We start from the raw sequence: 15,678 nt of genomic DNA on the forward strand, positions 1-15,678 counted from the left end.
ATAGTGTCCTGATGATTAGGATTCACTACTGATCCAGGACAAGGATTTCTGAAAACCTTCACAGATTCTCATTTACTGAAGTTTCCTGGTAATAAAGTGAAGATTATTGCTATAAGTATATACAGTTACCATATATAGCAAAGTATTTTACTCATAAAACGGAGGACTTTGCCCTCAGATGCTTATAAAGCAGGAAGTCATGAAGAAAATATCATCTCAGTAGGGACCAAAGATCATTCCGTCTGATAAGGAAGAATATGCTGGAACACACCCTGCTGCCAATAGTGTAGAACAAACCGATCCCGTAGAAGTAGGTACCGTTCAGAACTTTGGGAAATATTCGGTTTGGCCAAAGCCAAATGGAACAAACGCCATATGAGAATAGGGAGAAGGATGAGGAACACATGGTGTCTGTGCCATTTTAGCATAGCAGAAAGAAGTAGGAACACAGATAGGACATCAGGGTAGCCCAGAATACTTTGCAACTAGCAAGATCACATGACCTCAGGTTAGCCTATAATGACTTGCATACAGCTCCCAGCCAATTAGGAGTCAGTGTAGAGGTTAAAGAGAGGCACCAGATAAGACTATGCACCCAGCAGCCATTTTAGGGAGAAGAGGTGATAGGAGAAGATCTCTGTGAGGGACAGTGTGTGATCGGATTCCAGAGAAGCAGTGCTGTGCTGTATTTTTACCCTACCAGAGCACTATAACAGCTGCATTATGCTTTTCGGAAGATCATCTCTAAATTATAATTATTGTGTTTTAAAGGGGTTATCCAGGAATAGAAAAACAGAGCTACTTTCTTTCAAAAACTAGCAGCTCAGTCCCATTGAAGTGAATGGAGCCAAGTTGTAAAACCACATCCAACCTGGAGACAGACGTGGAGCTGTTTTTGAAAGAAATTAGCTGTGTCTTTCAATTCCTGGAAGAACTTTAACCCCTTAAGGACCAGGCCATTTTACACCTTAGGACCCGGCCATTTTTTGCACATCTGACCACTGTCACTTTAAACATTAAAACTCTGGGATGCTTTTAGTTATCATTCTGATTCCGAGAATGTTTTTTCGTGACATATTCTACTTTAATAGTGGTAACATTTTGTGGTAACTTCCATCCTTTCTTGGTGAAAAATCCCAAAATTTGATGAAAAATTAGAAAATTTAGCATTTTTCTAACTTTGAAGTTCTCTGCTTGTAAGGAAAATGGAAATTCAAAATATATTTTTTTTATTCACATATACAATATGTCCACTTTATGTTTGCATCATAAAATTGACAAGTTTTTACTTTTGGAAGACACCAGAGGGCTTCAAAGTTCAGAAGCAATTTTCCAATTTTTCACAAAATTTTCAAACTCACTATTTTTCAGGGACCAGTTCAGGTTTGAAATGGATTTGAAGGGTCTTCATCTTAGAAATACCCCACAAATGACCCTATTATAAAACTGCACCCCCCAAAGTATTCAAAATGACATTCAGTCAGCGTCTTAACCCTTTAGGTGTTTCACAGGAATAGCAGTAAAGTGAAGGAGAAAATTCACAATCTTCATTTTTTACACTCGCATGTTCTTGTAGACCAAATTTTTGAATTTTTAGAAGGGGTAAAAGGAGAAAATTCATACTCATAGCCCAATTTCTCTCGAGTAAGCACATACCTCATATGTCTATGTAAAGTGTTCGGCGGGCGCAGTAGAGGGCTCAGAAGCGAAGGAGCGACAAGGAGATTTTGGAGAGTATGTTTTTCTGAAATGGTTTTTGGGGGGCATGTTGCATTTAGGAAGCCCCTATGGTGCAAGAACAGCAAAAAAAACCACATGGCATACCATTTTGGAAACTAGACCCCTTGGGGAACGTAACAAGGAATTAAGTGAGCCTTAATACCCCACAGGTGTTTCACGACTTTTGCATATGTAAAAAATAAAATTTTTCACTAAAATGTGTGTTTCCCTCCAAATTCACATTTTTGCAAGGGTTAATAGCAGAAAATACCCCCCAAAATTTGTAACCCCATCTCTTCTGAGTATGGAGGTACCCCATAAGTTGACCTGAAGTGCACTACGGGCGAACTACAATGCTCGGAAGAGAAGGAGTCATATTTGGCTTTTTGAGAGTAAATTTTGCTCGGAGGAATGTCGCATTTAAGAAGCCCCTATGGTGCCAGGAAAGCAAAAAAAAAAAACCCACATGGCATACAATTTTGGAAACTAGACCCCTTGAGGAACGTAACAAGGAATTAAGTGAGCCTAAATACCCCACGGGGGTTTCACGACTTTTGCATGCGTAAAAAAAAAAAAATTTCACTAAAATGTGTGTTTCCCCCCCAAAGTTCACATTTATGCAGGGGTTAATAGCAGAAAATACCCCCCCAAATTTGTAACCCCATCTCTTCTGAGTATGGAAGTACCCCATAAGTTGACCTGAAGTGCACTACGGGCGAACTACAATGCTCAGAAGAGAATGAGTCATATTTGGCTTTTTGAGAGCAAATTTTGCTCGGGGGGCATGTCGCATTTAGGAAGCCCCTATGGTGCCAGGACAGCAAAAAAAAAAAAAACACATGGCATACCATTTTGGAAACGTAACAGGGGGTACAGTGAGCATTTACCCCCCACTGGTGTCTGTCAGATCTTTGTGAAATGTTTATTTGCACAGCCCACTGTTCCAAAGATCTGTCAGACACCAGTGGGGTGTAAATGCTCACTGCACCCCTCATTACATTCCGTGAGGGGTGTAGTTTCCGAAATGGGGTCAAATGTTTTTTTTTTTTTTTTTTTTGCGTTTGTCAAAACCGCTGTAACAATCAGCCACCCCTGTGCAAATCCCCTCAAATGTACATGGTGCCCTCTCCCTTCTGGGCCTTGTTGTGCGCCCCCAGAGCACTTTGCGCCCACATATGGGGTATTTTCGTAGTCGGGAGAAACTGCATTACAAATTTTGGGGGGCTTTTTTACCTTTTACTTCTTTAAAAAATGAAAAGTATAGGGTAACACCAGCATGTTAGTGTAAAAAATGTATTTTTTTACACTAGCATGCTGGTGTAGACCCCAACTTCACCTTTTCATAAGGGGTGAAAGGAGAAAAAGCCCCCCAAAATTTGTTAGGCAATTTCTCCCGAGTACAGCGATACCCCATATGTGACCCTAAACTGTTGCCTTGCAATACGACAGGGCTCCGAAGTGAGAGACCGCCATGCGCATTTGAGGCCTGAATTAGGGATTTGCAAAGGGGTGGACATAGGGGTATTCTACACCAGTGATTCCCAAACAGGGTGCCTCCAGCTGTTGCAAAACACCCAGCATGCTTGGACAGTCAACGGCTGTCCGGCAATACTGGGAGTTGTTGTTTTGCAACAGCTGGAGGCTCCATTTTGGAAACAGTGGCGTACCAGACGTTTTTCATTTTTATTGGGGAGGGGGGCTGTGTAGGGGTTTGTGTATATGTAGTGTTTTTTACTTTTTATTTTATTTTGTGTTAGTGTAGTGTTTTTAGGGTACAGTCACGCGGGCAGGGGATTACAGTGAGTTTCCCACTGCAAGTTTGAGCTGCCGCGCAAAATTTGCTGCATCGCAAACTTGCAGCCTGATACTCACTGTAAGCCCCCTGCCCATGTGAATGTACCCTGTACATTCACAGGGGGGGACCTCCAGCTGTTGCAAAACTACAACTCCCAGCATGCACAGTCTATCAGTGCATGCTGGTAGTTATAGTTTTGCAACAGCTGGAGGCACACGGGTTGGGAAACGCTGAGTTAGGAAACAGACAATGTTTCCCAACCAGTGTGCCTCCAGTTGTTGCAAAACCACTACTCCCAAACATTCTCAGGCATGCTGGGAGTAGTAGTTCGGCAACATCTTTAGAGCCAGATGTTGCCGAACTACATCTCCCAGCATGCTTGGAGTTGTAGTTTTGCAATATCTGGAGGACTACAGTTTGCAGACCACTAATACAGTGGTTCCCGATCTGTGCCCTTCCAGATGTTGCAAAACTACAACTCACATTATGCCAAAACAGTCCAGGCATGCTGGGAGTTATAGTTCTGCAACATCTGAAGGGCCAGATGTTACAGAACTACAACTCCCAGCATGCCTGGACAGTAAGGGCATGCTGAGGATGTGTAGTTTTGCAACATCTGGAAGGGCACAGTGGTCTCCAAACTGAGGACCTCCAGATGTTGCAAAACTGCAACTCCCAGCAGACCCCATGGTCTTCAGGGTCACAAGATCAGACCATTGAGCAGAACTTGCCCAGTTTGTCATTGGTCTTCTGTCCACCCTCTAGGGTAGAGTCACAGAGAGTGGTCAGTGCAGTAGGTGATGTGTCGTCACAGAAGACTGAAAAGTAGATGGAAACGAGCATGGTGGATGTGTTTAGGAAAGGTCATGGGTACCAGACAGGCGTAGAGAGCCGATACGATGTACTCACATTAGCACAACACCTACAGTTGCATGTGGGTATAAAGTTCGGGGTCGTAGCCCCAGGATCACTCCGGATGATGATTGTCACCCGGTTCAAATAGTCAGGTAAGAAAGGAAGAAAATACGTGAGCCAGGACCAACAGCGCTTGCTCCCGGGTAACAGGTAAAGTGAGGAAGTTGTAATAAAACTAAAATTTATTATAAACAACAACATCATTGGTCGGCAATTTCATAGGAAGCTGCCAACAGTGGAAATTATGATTTTTGTGCCCAAGTTCATTCAGCGTGGCAGAACCTTCCTCAGACATCCATTAATAACCGCACTGATAGCAGCCAAGATGTCAACGTGCGGGGATCTCTGCGTGTGGTGCTCATATTGTGTAATTAATAGATCAAGTTGTTTGGAATATTTTGTTTCCATTTATCATTTACATATCATTACCACGTCTACCGATCCTGTGATTTTCTAATTCCACGACTTTTTTCTTCTTATGCTACAATTTCAATGTTGAGGAGCGTATAACCCCAAACACCCTGTATGTGGGCCTGCGACATACACAAACTTTCTGGACCATATTCCCAGACTATATCAGCACGTTGAACCGATTTCGGACCTAAAGACCCAACTGAGATGCAGAGACACAACTGTGGTCCTGGAGGTAGAAGACCCCTACATGTGGTGGTGGCAGCGGGAGCCAAAACTATTTTAGAAACTTGGGTAAATCCACAACCTCCACCCTTTTGATTATTCCTAGAAAAACAAAATCTCCTGATGAAGATGGGCTGGATGGAGGCCTCCCTGAAAACAGGACAATATGGGGATGACATAATAATGATACTGACTCCACGAAAAATCCGATCAGCCAAGGGCTCTTTCGTCAGCTGATCACTGTAGGTTTTTATGGGCCAATTATCAGGAACAAATATTCCTAGGAACGATCAATCACACAATAATGGGCCCATTACTACAGTCCCACTTGATAGAAGTCTATGGAGAGTTCATTCTGTATAGTCCTGTATTATACAATGAGGAGAACAAGGAAAGAAACATCGACTACAATACAAGTGCAATACACAAGGGTGAAGAAGTGATGGTCCTGCTCCAAGGAAGTTGAGAAGTCAACGTCCTTCACTATAGCTGTAGACTGAAGATTTCTGTTCTCATCCAGCACATGATAGGGTTAATAGTCAGCTCTCAGACCCTGGGAGGTGTAATGTTATTTCTGCTGAACACGCCCGATATAATTCACTTTCAGTTTCCATTCTTGCCCGGAAGCCATGGCGTCTGCTGATCTGAGAGACGAGCTGCTCTGCTCCATCTGTCTGAACATTTATACAGATCCTGTAACCCTGAGATGTGGACACAACTTCTGCCGGGACTGTATTGGTCAGGTCCTGAATACACAGGACGGGGCTGGAGGTTATTCCTGTCCTGAATGTAGAGAACAGTCCCAGGAGCGTCCGGCACTGATAAAGAACATAACTCTACGTAATGTAGCAGAACGTTTCCAATCTACTCAGGCACATCAGGAGGAGATCACCGGGATCCACTGCACGTACTGTGTGGACTCTCCTGTACCTGCTGTGAGATCCTGTCTTCACTGTGAGGTCTCTATGTGTGAAAAACGCCTGAAAGTTCACAGCAAGGGACCAGAACATGTCCTGACCGATCCCACCACCTCCCTGGAGAACAGGAAATGTTCTGTCCATAAGAAAGTCCTGAAATATTACTGCGCTAAGTATCTGCGTGTCCTGCAGTTCTGTTGGAGAACATTGGGGACATCGGGTGGAGGAGATGGATGAGGCCTCTGAGAAGAAGAAGAAGAAGAAGAAGAAGAAGAAGAAGAAGAAAAGAAGAAAAGGACAATGAATAAAAAGAAGAAGCTGAGAAATGTTCTACAGAATCTGATCACAAAGAGAGAGAAGACTGAGGAAAGAGTCCGGAGTCTGGAGGAACGCTGGAGAAAAGCTCAAGAAGAAGCATCTGGAGAAGCGGAGAGAGTCACTGCCCTGTTTATAGACATCAGGAGACGCCTGGACGACCTGGAGAAGAGGATCCTGGGTGAGATCTCCAGGCAGGAGGAGAAGATGTCACTGTCTGATGTCATCCAGAAGCTGGAGATGAAGAAGGACGAGCTGTCCAGGAAGATGAGGGACATTGAGGAGCTGTGTAACATGGCGGATCCACTGACTGTCTTACTGGATCCAGACACAGGTGACTTGTGTGATCCTGAGGAGGGGGGAGGTGATGAGGACACAGGGGGACATGATACCACACATGATGTAGATGTCATTACAGGGATGTTACATGCAGGTTTCTCTGATATAGTGACCTATCTACAGACCATCGCACCCCCAAAACCAAAGAGACCACAGCCCCCCAGGGTCCGATCTCTGCCCGGTCACACACAAGCTTCACCTGTGTCTGGTCCACAATATCGGGGTGATGGTGCAATAGTCAGGACTGGGGGGGAGGGGGCGGCAGCAGGAGAGGGAGGGGTCTATGGGGGGGGGGGTAGCTGTAGGAAAGAGAGGGGTCTATGGGGGTGAGGGGGCGGCTGCAGGAAAGAGAGGGGTCTATGGGGGGGAGGGGCGGCTGCAGGAAAGAGAGGGGTCTATGGGGGTGAGGGGGCGGCTGCAGGAAAGAGAGGGGTCTATGGGGGGGAGGGGGCGGCTGCAGGAAAGAGAGGGGTCTATGGGGGTGAGGGGGCGGCTGCAGGAAAGAGAGGGGTCTATGGGGGGGAGGGGGCGGCTGCAGGAAAGAGAGGGGTCTATGGGGGGAGGGGGCGGCTGCAGGAGAGGGGGGATTTATGGGCAGGGTCCTGCAGACATATTACTGGATGTAAACACAGCTAATAATAATCTTTTTATATCAGACGACCTGAAAACTGCCTCCTGGACAAATACAGAGCAGAATCATCCAGAAACAGAGGAGGGATTCCAGTATTATTATTATCAGGTGATGAGCAGCGAGGGATTCTCCTCAGGACGACATTACTGGGATGTGGAGATCAGGAGATCAGAGGAGTGGGGGGTGGGGATGTGTTATCCCAGTATAGACAGGAGTGGAGATCAGATCACTATGGTGGAGGGTGGGGATGTGTTATCCCAGTATAGACAGGGGGGGAGATCAGATCACTATGGTGGGGGGTGGGGATGTGTTATCCCAGTATAGACAGGGGGGGAGATCAGATCACTATGGTGGGGGGTGGGGATGTGTTATCCCAGTATAGACAGGGGGGGAGATCGGTCACTATGGTGGAGGGTGGGGATGTGTTATCCCAGTATAGACAGGAGTGGAGATCGGTCACTATGGTGGAGGGTGGGGATGTGTTATCCCAGTATAGACAGGGGGGGAGATCAGATCACTATGGTGGGGGGTGGGGATGTGTTATCCCAGTATAGACAGGGGGGGAGATCGGTCACTATGGTGGAGGGTGGGGATGTGTTATCCCAGTATAGACAGGGGGGGAGATCAGATCACTATGGTGGGGGGTGGGGATGTGTTATCCCAGTATAGACAGGGGGGGAGATCAGATCACTATGGTGGGGGGTGGGGATGTGTTATCCCAGTATAGACAGGAGTGGAGATCGGTCACTATGGTGGAGGGTGGGGATGTGTTATCCCAGTATAGACAGGAGTGGAGATCAGATCACTATGGTGGGGGGTGGGGATGTGTTATCCCAGTATAGACAGGGGGGGAGATTGGCCAATTATTGGACATAATACAAAGTCCTGGTGTTTATATAAAAAGTTTTTGTTTCATCAGTGGCTTTTTATACATGATAGTAACGGGATCCCGATACCTCACCAGATCTCCAGTAATAGAGTCCGGATCTGTCTGGATTATGAGGCCGGGCACCTGTCCTTTTATGAGCTGTGTGACCCCATCAGACACTTACACACCTTCACCACCACCTTCACCGAGCCCCTTCATACTGTATTATATATATATATATTAGAAGATTCAATAAAGATATCAGGGGGAGGAGCAGCTGTGAGGAGCCATAGACGAAATCTGCCCAGAGACTGGTGACATCACAGGGAGCAGGATCTGATTGGTGGAGCATTCAGCCTATAGAATGCAGCAGTGGGAGGGGCCTCATCCTTCCCTCTCTTCCTCAGGACACATTCACACAGGGCAGATATGCTGCAGATTTTCTATTCTTATATAATTGAAACTCCCCTGTAAGAATCCTCCAGGACCGCGGGTGTTTTACCGCACGCTTGTTAGGTGAAGGTATAAATGTGATCGTAATAAATTTACAAAATGATGAATAAATCAATAAATGATGATTTGTAACTAATAAATATTCATTTCTATAACAATTGTCGTCTAGTGATGAAGGTTTTATTTAATATCTTTATTATGGAACATATAAGAGAAGTACACCAACCAAAATCATCTTATCCCCTATTCACAGAATAGGAGAATAGTAGCTGTTCGCGGGGGGTCCAACCGCTTGTCCCCATCGTGATCACCAGGACGGGACCCCGATAGTCTCAGTGAGGAGCGTCCATGGACCATACAACTGTTACGCCGAGCGCTCCGGGTCCCCGTTCCTCCCCGGAGCGCTCACCTCATCCTCGTTGCTGCAGCGCCCCGGTCAGATCCACTGACCGGGTGCGCTGCGGTACCGCCTCCAGCCGGGATGCGATTCGCGATGCGGGTTGCGCCCGCTCGCGATGCGCACCCCGGTCCCCGTACCTGACTCGCTCTCCGGCGGTCCTGTCCCGGCGCGCGCGGCCCCGCTCCCTAGGGCGCGCGCGCGCCGGGTCTCTGCAATTTAAAGGGCCAGTGCACCAATGTTGGTGCCTGGCCCAATCTTCCCAATTTCCAATTAGTGTGATCACCTGTGTACTTCCCTATATTACCTCACTTCCCCTGCACTCCCTTGCCGGATCTTGTTGCCTTAGTGCCTAGTGAAAGCGTTCCCTTGTCTGTTCCTAGCCCGTGTTCCTGACCTCCTGCCGTTGCCCCTGACTACGATCCTTGCTGCCTGCCTCGACCTTCTGCTACGTCCGACCTTGCTTCTGCCTACTCCCTTGTACCTCGCCTATCTTCAGTATCTTCAGCAGTCAGAGAGGTGAGCCGTTGCTAGTGGATACGACCTGGTCACTACCGCCGCAGCAAGACCATCCCGCTTTGCGGCGGGCTCTGGTGAAAACCAGTAGTGTCTTAGAACCGATCCACTAGCACGGTCCTCGCTATCCCTCTCTGGCACAGAGGATCCACTACCTGCCAGCCGGCATCGTGACAGTAGATCCGGCCATGGATCCCGCTGAAGTTCCTCTGCCAGTTGTCGCTGACCTCCCTACGCTGGTCGCCCAGCAAGCTCGTCAGATCGCCCAGCAGTCGCAACAGATAGCGCAACGAGATCAACAGCTGGCATACTTGACCTCCGAGGCACTGCGTATTCAGTCACAGATACAGCAGCTGCAGCCGCAGATACAGCAACAGCTACAGCTGCAACTACCATCTCCTCCGCCGGCTCCTGCAACTCCTCCGCAGCAACCGGTCTTTCCTAACCCCTGCTTGTCCCTGCCGGACAAATTTGGCGTAAAGATCGCCCAACGAGATCAACAGCTGGCATACTTGATCTCCGAGACACAGCGTCTTCAGTCACAGTTACAGCAGCTGCTGCCGCAGATACAGCAACTTCAGTCACAGCAGCTGCTGCCGCAGATACAGCAACTTCAGTCACAGCTACAGCTGCAACAACCATCTCCTCCGCCGGCTCCTGCAACTCCTCCGCAGCAACCGGCCGTTCTTAACCCCTGCTTGTCCCTGCCGGACAAGTTTGATGGGGACCGCAATGATTCTGCCACAGCCACAGTCCAGTCCTTCTTCGCTGAGGTCCGTGGTGTCTTCGAGGAGCCTGCCCGAGCTTCTTCTGCCGAGATTGCCCTGCTGAACCTGGAACAGGGTGTTTCTTCCGTTGGCGAGTACGCCATTCAGTTCCGTGCTCTTGCTTACGAATTGTCCTGGAATAGTGAGGTTCTCTGCGCGACCTTTAAAAAAGGCCTATCCAGCAACATTAAAGATGTTCTGGCCGCACGAGAGACTCCTGCTGACCTACATGAACTCATTCATCTTGCCACTCGCATTGACATGCGTTCTTCCGGATGGCGTCTGGAGCTCCGCCTGGATATGGACTTTGTTCGCATGAAGCGTTTTTTCTCCCCGGCTCCTCTCTCCTCTGGTCCTCTGCAATCCGTTCCTGTGCTTCCCGCCGCGGAGGCTATGCAAGTTGACCGGTCTCGCTTGACACCTCTAGAGAGGACACGACGCCGCATGGAGAATCTTTGCCTGTACTATGCCGGTACCGAACACTTCCTGAAGGATTGTCCTATCCGTCCTCCCCGCCTGGAAAGACGTACGCCGACTCCGCACAAAGGTGACACAGTTCTTGATGTCAACTCTGCTTCTCCACGCCTTACTGTGCCTGTGCGGATATCTGCCTCTACCTTCTCCTTCTCTACTATGGTCTCCTTGGATTCCGGATCTGCAGGAAAAATTTTTTTGGCCTCTCTTATCAACAGGTTCTACGTCCCTGTGACCAGTCTCGCCAGACCCCTCTACATCTATTGTATTAACAATAAAAGATTGGACTGTCTCATGCGTTTTCGCACAGAACCCCTCCTAATGTGCATCGGACCTCATCACGGAAAAATTGACTTTTTTTTCTTCTGGTTCTTTGGCCCCAAGAAGAGGGGGAGACCCAAGGGGGGGGGGTACTGTTACGCCGAGCGCTCCGGGTCCCCGTTCCTCCCCGGAGCGCTCGCCTCATCCTCGTTGCTGCAGCGCCCCGGTCAGATCCACTGACCGGGTGCGCTGCGGTACCGCCTCCAGCCGGGATGCGATTCGCGATGCGGGTTGCGCCCGCTCGCGATGCGCACCCCGGTCCCCGTACCTGACTCGCTCTCCGGCGGTCCTGTCCCGGCGCGCGCGGCCCCGCTCCCTAGGGCGCGCGCGCGCCGGGTCTCTGCAATTTAAAGGGCCAGTGCACCAATGTTGGTGCCTGGCCCAATCTTCCCAATTTCCAATTAGTGTGATCACCTGTGTACTTCCCTATATTACCTCACTTCCCCTGCACTCCCTTGCCGGATCTTGTTGCCTTAGTGCCTAGTGAAAGCGTTCCCTTGTCTGTTCCTAGCCCGTGTTCCTGACCTCCTGCCGTTGCCCCTGACTACGATCCTTGCTGCCTGCCTCGACCTTCTGCTACGTCCGACCTTGCTTCTGCCTACTCCCTTGTACCTCGCCTATCTTCAGTATCTTCAGCAGTCAGAGAGGTGAGCCGTTGCTAGTGGATACGACCTGGTCACTACCGCCGCAGCAAGACCATCCCGCTTTGCGGCGGGCTCTGGTGAAAACCTGTAGTGGCTTAGAACCGGTCCACTAGCACGGTCCACGCCAATCCCTCTCTGGCACAGAGGATCCACTACCTGCCAGCCGGCATCGTGACAACAACCTCGGAGGAAAATGGGAAGAAGGGACCATTTATATAGAAAGGCTGTAACCTCTGTAATAAGAGGAGGCTATGCTGCTAAAAAGGGGGAAGAGGCAGAAATATTTACCACCTCACATTAAATATTTTTGATACATTAATTTAGAAAATCTGTTCATTAAACACTAATAAAGAATCCTGACTTTTAGAATGGGCGCGCGCCACATCTCTTATAGGGGACTGGGGCCGGGATTGACATCAACAGATCAAATTCTAGATAACAATAAAATGGTAGAATCTATAACATTCTATTGTATACACATATAGGGTAATTGGGTAATTAAATCCCAATTTTCGGGAATGACTCATGGTTCATGTTGGTAGTTTTTGTTGTTTCTTTATTCTTTTTGTTTTTCAAACGTTACATGTTACGGATCCTTCTTAGGAGTAAGAAAAAGCAGCGTTCTTTACATCCACCCGTGCTCCGAAACCTTGACACTACTGACAACCCTAGAGTATAGTTCCAAAATTGTTCCACCCACACCTCATATGAAAAGGAAACTTACCCTGACCCATAGGACATATACTGGGTGCGCCATTTCTATGGATAAACCTTAATAACATGGGAATGGTTGGTGATAACTTCCTGTTTGTGGCCCATTAGTATATGTGAGGGGGGAAACTTTTTAAGATGGGTGGTGACCATGGCGGCCATTTTGAATCCAACTTTTGTTTTTTCAATAGGAAGAGGTTCATGTGACACATCAAACTTATTGGGAATTTGACAAGAAAAACAATGATGTGTTTGGTTTTACCGTAACTTTATTCTTTCGTGAGTTATTTACAAGTTTCTGACCACTTATAAAATGTGTTCAATGTGCTGCCCATTGTGTTGGATTTTATTACAGACAGGAGGCTCGTATCAGATGCATATTCCTTCTTTATTTTGCTCAATAGCAGAAAGAAATGCAAGCGTTAATAACATAAAAAATGCTGGTATCTAGGTACCTAGCAACCATGGTGACTCCCCTTTCTGTCCTCCACCAATGACAACACAGGGAGTCCTATATAAACCGGCTGCTCCTCCTCCTCTTTCTTTCTGTTCGGTAGCGGCATCAGTATCAGATAAGTGTCTCTCACAGTTTCTTCGTTGTTTTGATTATTCTTACTTATATCTCTGGGACCCGTTCTCTGCGGGCTTCCATGTGACCCTAGTGTTATTCTGTCCTGTACATTCCTCTAATCATTACTTTCGTTTTTTCCTACCCTCGCCTGGTGTCAGTACTTCAGGCTCTTCTTTTTACTCTCTATCCCGATCCCCTGTCATTCCGTTCCCGCCTGGGACGCCCTCCTCCTACACTTACCTCTTGTACCGGGCCCTCCGCCATTCTTCCTGACGTCAGCGCTTCTTCTTTGCCGCTGTTCTCACGAGATCGCTATCACGCGTCTCGCGCACGTTGGTGTGGGGGTGCCCAAGTGACGCGCGAGGGCGGGGGGAGGAGACGTGTTCTCTATCTTCTGTTCTCTGCTGACTGTGGCTGGGTGTGTGTCCCTGTCCGCGTCAGCTCTCTAGGGGGCGCACAGTCAGCTGCCGATGGCGCCGTTGCTCCATCCGGCAGTGCGGTCAGCCCGGGACGTGCGCTGCATATGCGCACATCGCGTGGCTGCTCAGAGGATTGAGTTGTACTATCACCCCTATTATTGTAGTGGTAGTGCTGCGGGGTCAGGGTAATTCCCTGTGCCTTGTTGCCATACTCCCACATTTTGTGCTATTGTCGGGTATTAACCCTTGAGTGCCCCAATTTAACAGTAGTCCTGTTGTTTGTTGTTTTTCTACAGCTCTGTGCCCAACCTCCATTTTCCTGTGCTGTCTCTGTACACATACTCCTCTCATCATTTATTAAATCATTATGTCTGAGGATAATATGAATATCCCTTCGGGCGGTGTAACCCCCTCTACGCTGGATGCAGATATCTCCCCCACTGATCTATTGCACCAGTTAACTAGATCTATGCATTCGGCTATTGCATCCGCCATGTCGGCTGTCAATGCCAATATTTCCCGCTCTGTATCCCTGGCGCTGGCTCAGCCTCGCCAAGAGGAGTCTGTGGTGGCCACGGCTCCGACTTCTGCCTCCCACGTTCCCTCACAGGCGCCCAGCCTTTTAAGACCCGGTAAGTCAAGCCGGAAGAGACGACACTGTACAGACATACTTACCCGTCCCGCTGGATTACCAGCTGATGAGGATGGCGTGAAACATGCTAAGACCTCAGTGCCTCCTGAGGATAACGAGATTTTGAGTGCTAGACCCTCAGCCCACGGGGATTATATCAGTGGTCGGGCTTCTCGTTCCTCCAAACGAGTCAAACCAAACTCATTTGTGGATGAGTTGGAGGACCAATCTGCCGTGATGTCTGGGCATCTTGACACGGATGTGAGTGAGGAGGATGAGATTTTTGATGAGGAGGGGGGCCCTTCGTCTGCCCCTATCTCCAAGACGGAGCCTCCTTCTAGTGCCCCGGTGGACTCGTTAGAAGTCCCCTTTTTAGCCCGGATGACATTACTCACCCTAGGTCCGGGGAGTGAACACCCTCACCTCAGGTGTCTAACTATATTGAAACCTGGTTGCGCAAGTCATTGGATCGCGCCAACCGCAGTAAATTGAGGGCAGAATGCCCTAGGCCATCTATTGGCAACAACGTGGCAATGACGCCCGAATTGGACCCCATCCTGGTGAAGTACCTCCTCAAGTCGGGCAAAAATCCGAGGAAGGGAATAGACAAGTCATTCAAAGGGGTACAGGTCAAGCTCTTGGATGTCCTGGGTCCCTTAACCAAAATTTTGGATCTGTCCGAACAGGCGGTCGCTTCCGGCACCCCTGTGGATGCGGAGGTCCTGAGGGGATGGGCAACGCCAACACTGCCATGTCGGCAGAATGCCGTAGATCTATCCTGATGCGGCTGGACCCCCAGTTAACTCATTTGGCCAACAATGAGCCGGGTCCATCTGCCGATGGCCTTCTCTTTGGCGAGTCATTTATTAAAAACATAAATAAGTTTGTCGGGCTGTTTTCTAGTCTTGATAAAGCCCAGAGCCATCTTCTCTATATACTACTACATACTACTATATACACCGCAGGAGAAATGCTAGCACAAGCTTCCAGTATCCGTATACACTGCTATATACTACTATATACACCGCAGGAGAAATGCCAGCACAGGCTTATAGTGTCCGTATACACTGCTATATACTACTATATACACCGCAGGAGAAATGCTAGCACAGGCTTCCAGTATCTGTATACACTGCTATATACTACTATATACACCGCAGGAGAAATGCTAGCACAGGCTTCCAGTATCTGTATACACTGCTTTATACTACTATATACACCGCAGGAGAAATGCTAGCACAGGCTTCCAGTATCCGTATACACTGCTATATACTACTATATACACCGCAGGAGAATTGCTAGCACAGGCTTCCAGTATCCGTATACACTGCTATATACTACTATATACACCGCAGGAGAAATGCTTGCACAGGCTTCCAGTATCTGTATACACTGCTATATACTACTATATACACCACAGGAGAAATGCTAGCCCAGACTTCCAGTATCCGTATACACTGCTATATACTACTATATACACCGCAGGAGAAATGCTAGCACAGGCTTCCAGTATCTGTATACACTGCTATATACTACTATATACACCGCAGGAGAAATGCTAGCACAGGCTTCCAGTATCCGTATACACTGCTATATACTACTATATACACCGCAGGAGAAATGCTAGCACAGGCTTCCA

The sequence above is a fragment of the Hyla sarda genome, unplaced genomic scaffold, assembly GCF_029499605.1.
Source record: "Hyla sarda isolate aHylSar1 unplaced genomic scaffold, aHylSar1.hap1 scaffold_72, whole genome shotgun sequence".
Lineage (NCBI taxonomy): Eukaryota > Metazoa > Chordata > Amphibia > Anura > Hylidae > Hyla > Hyla sarda.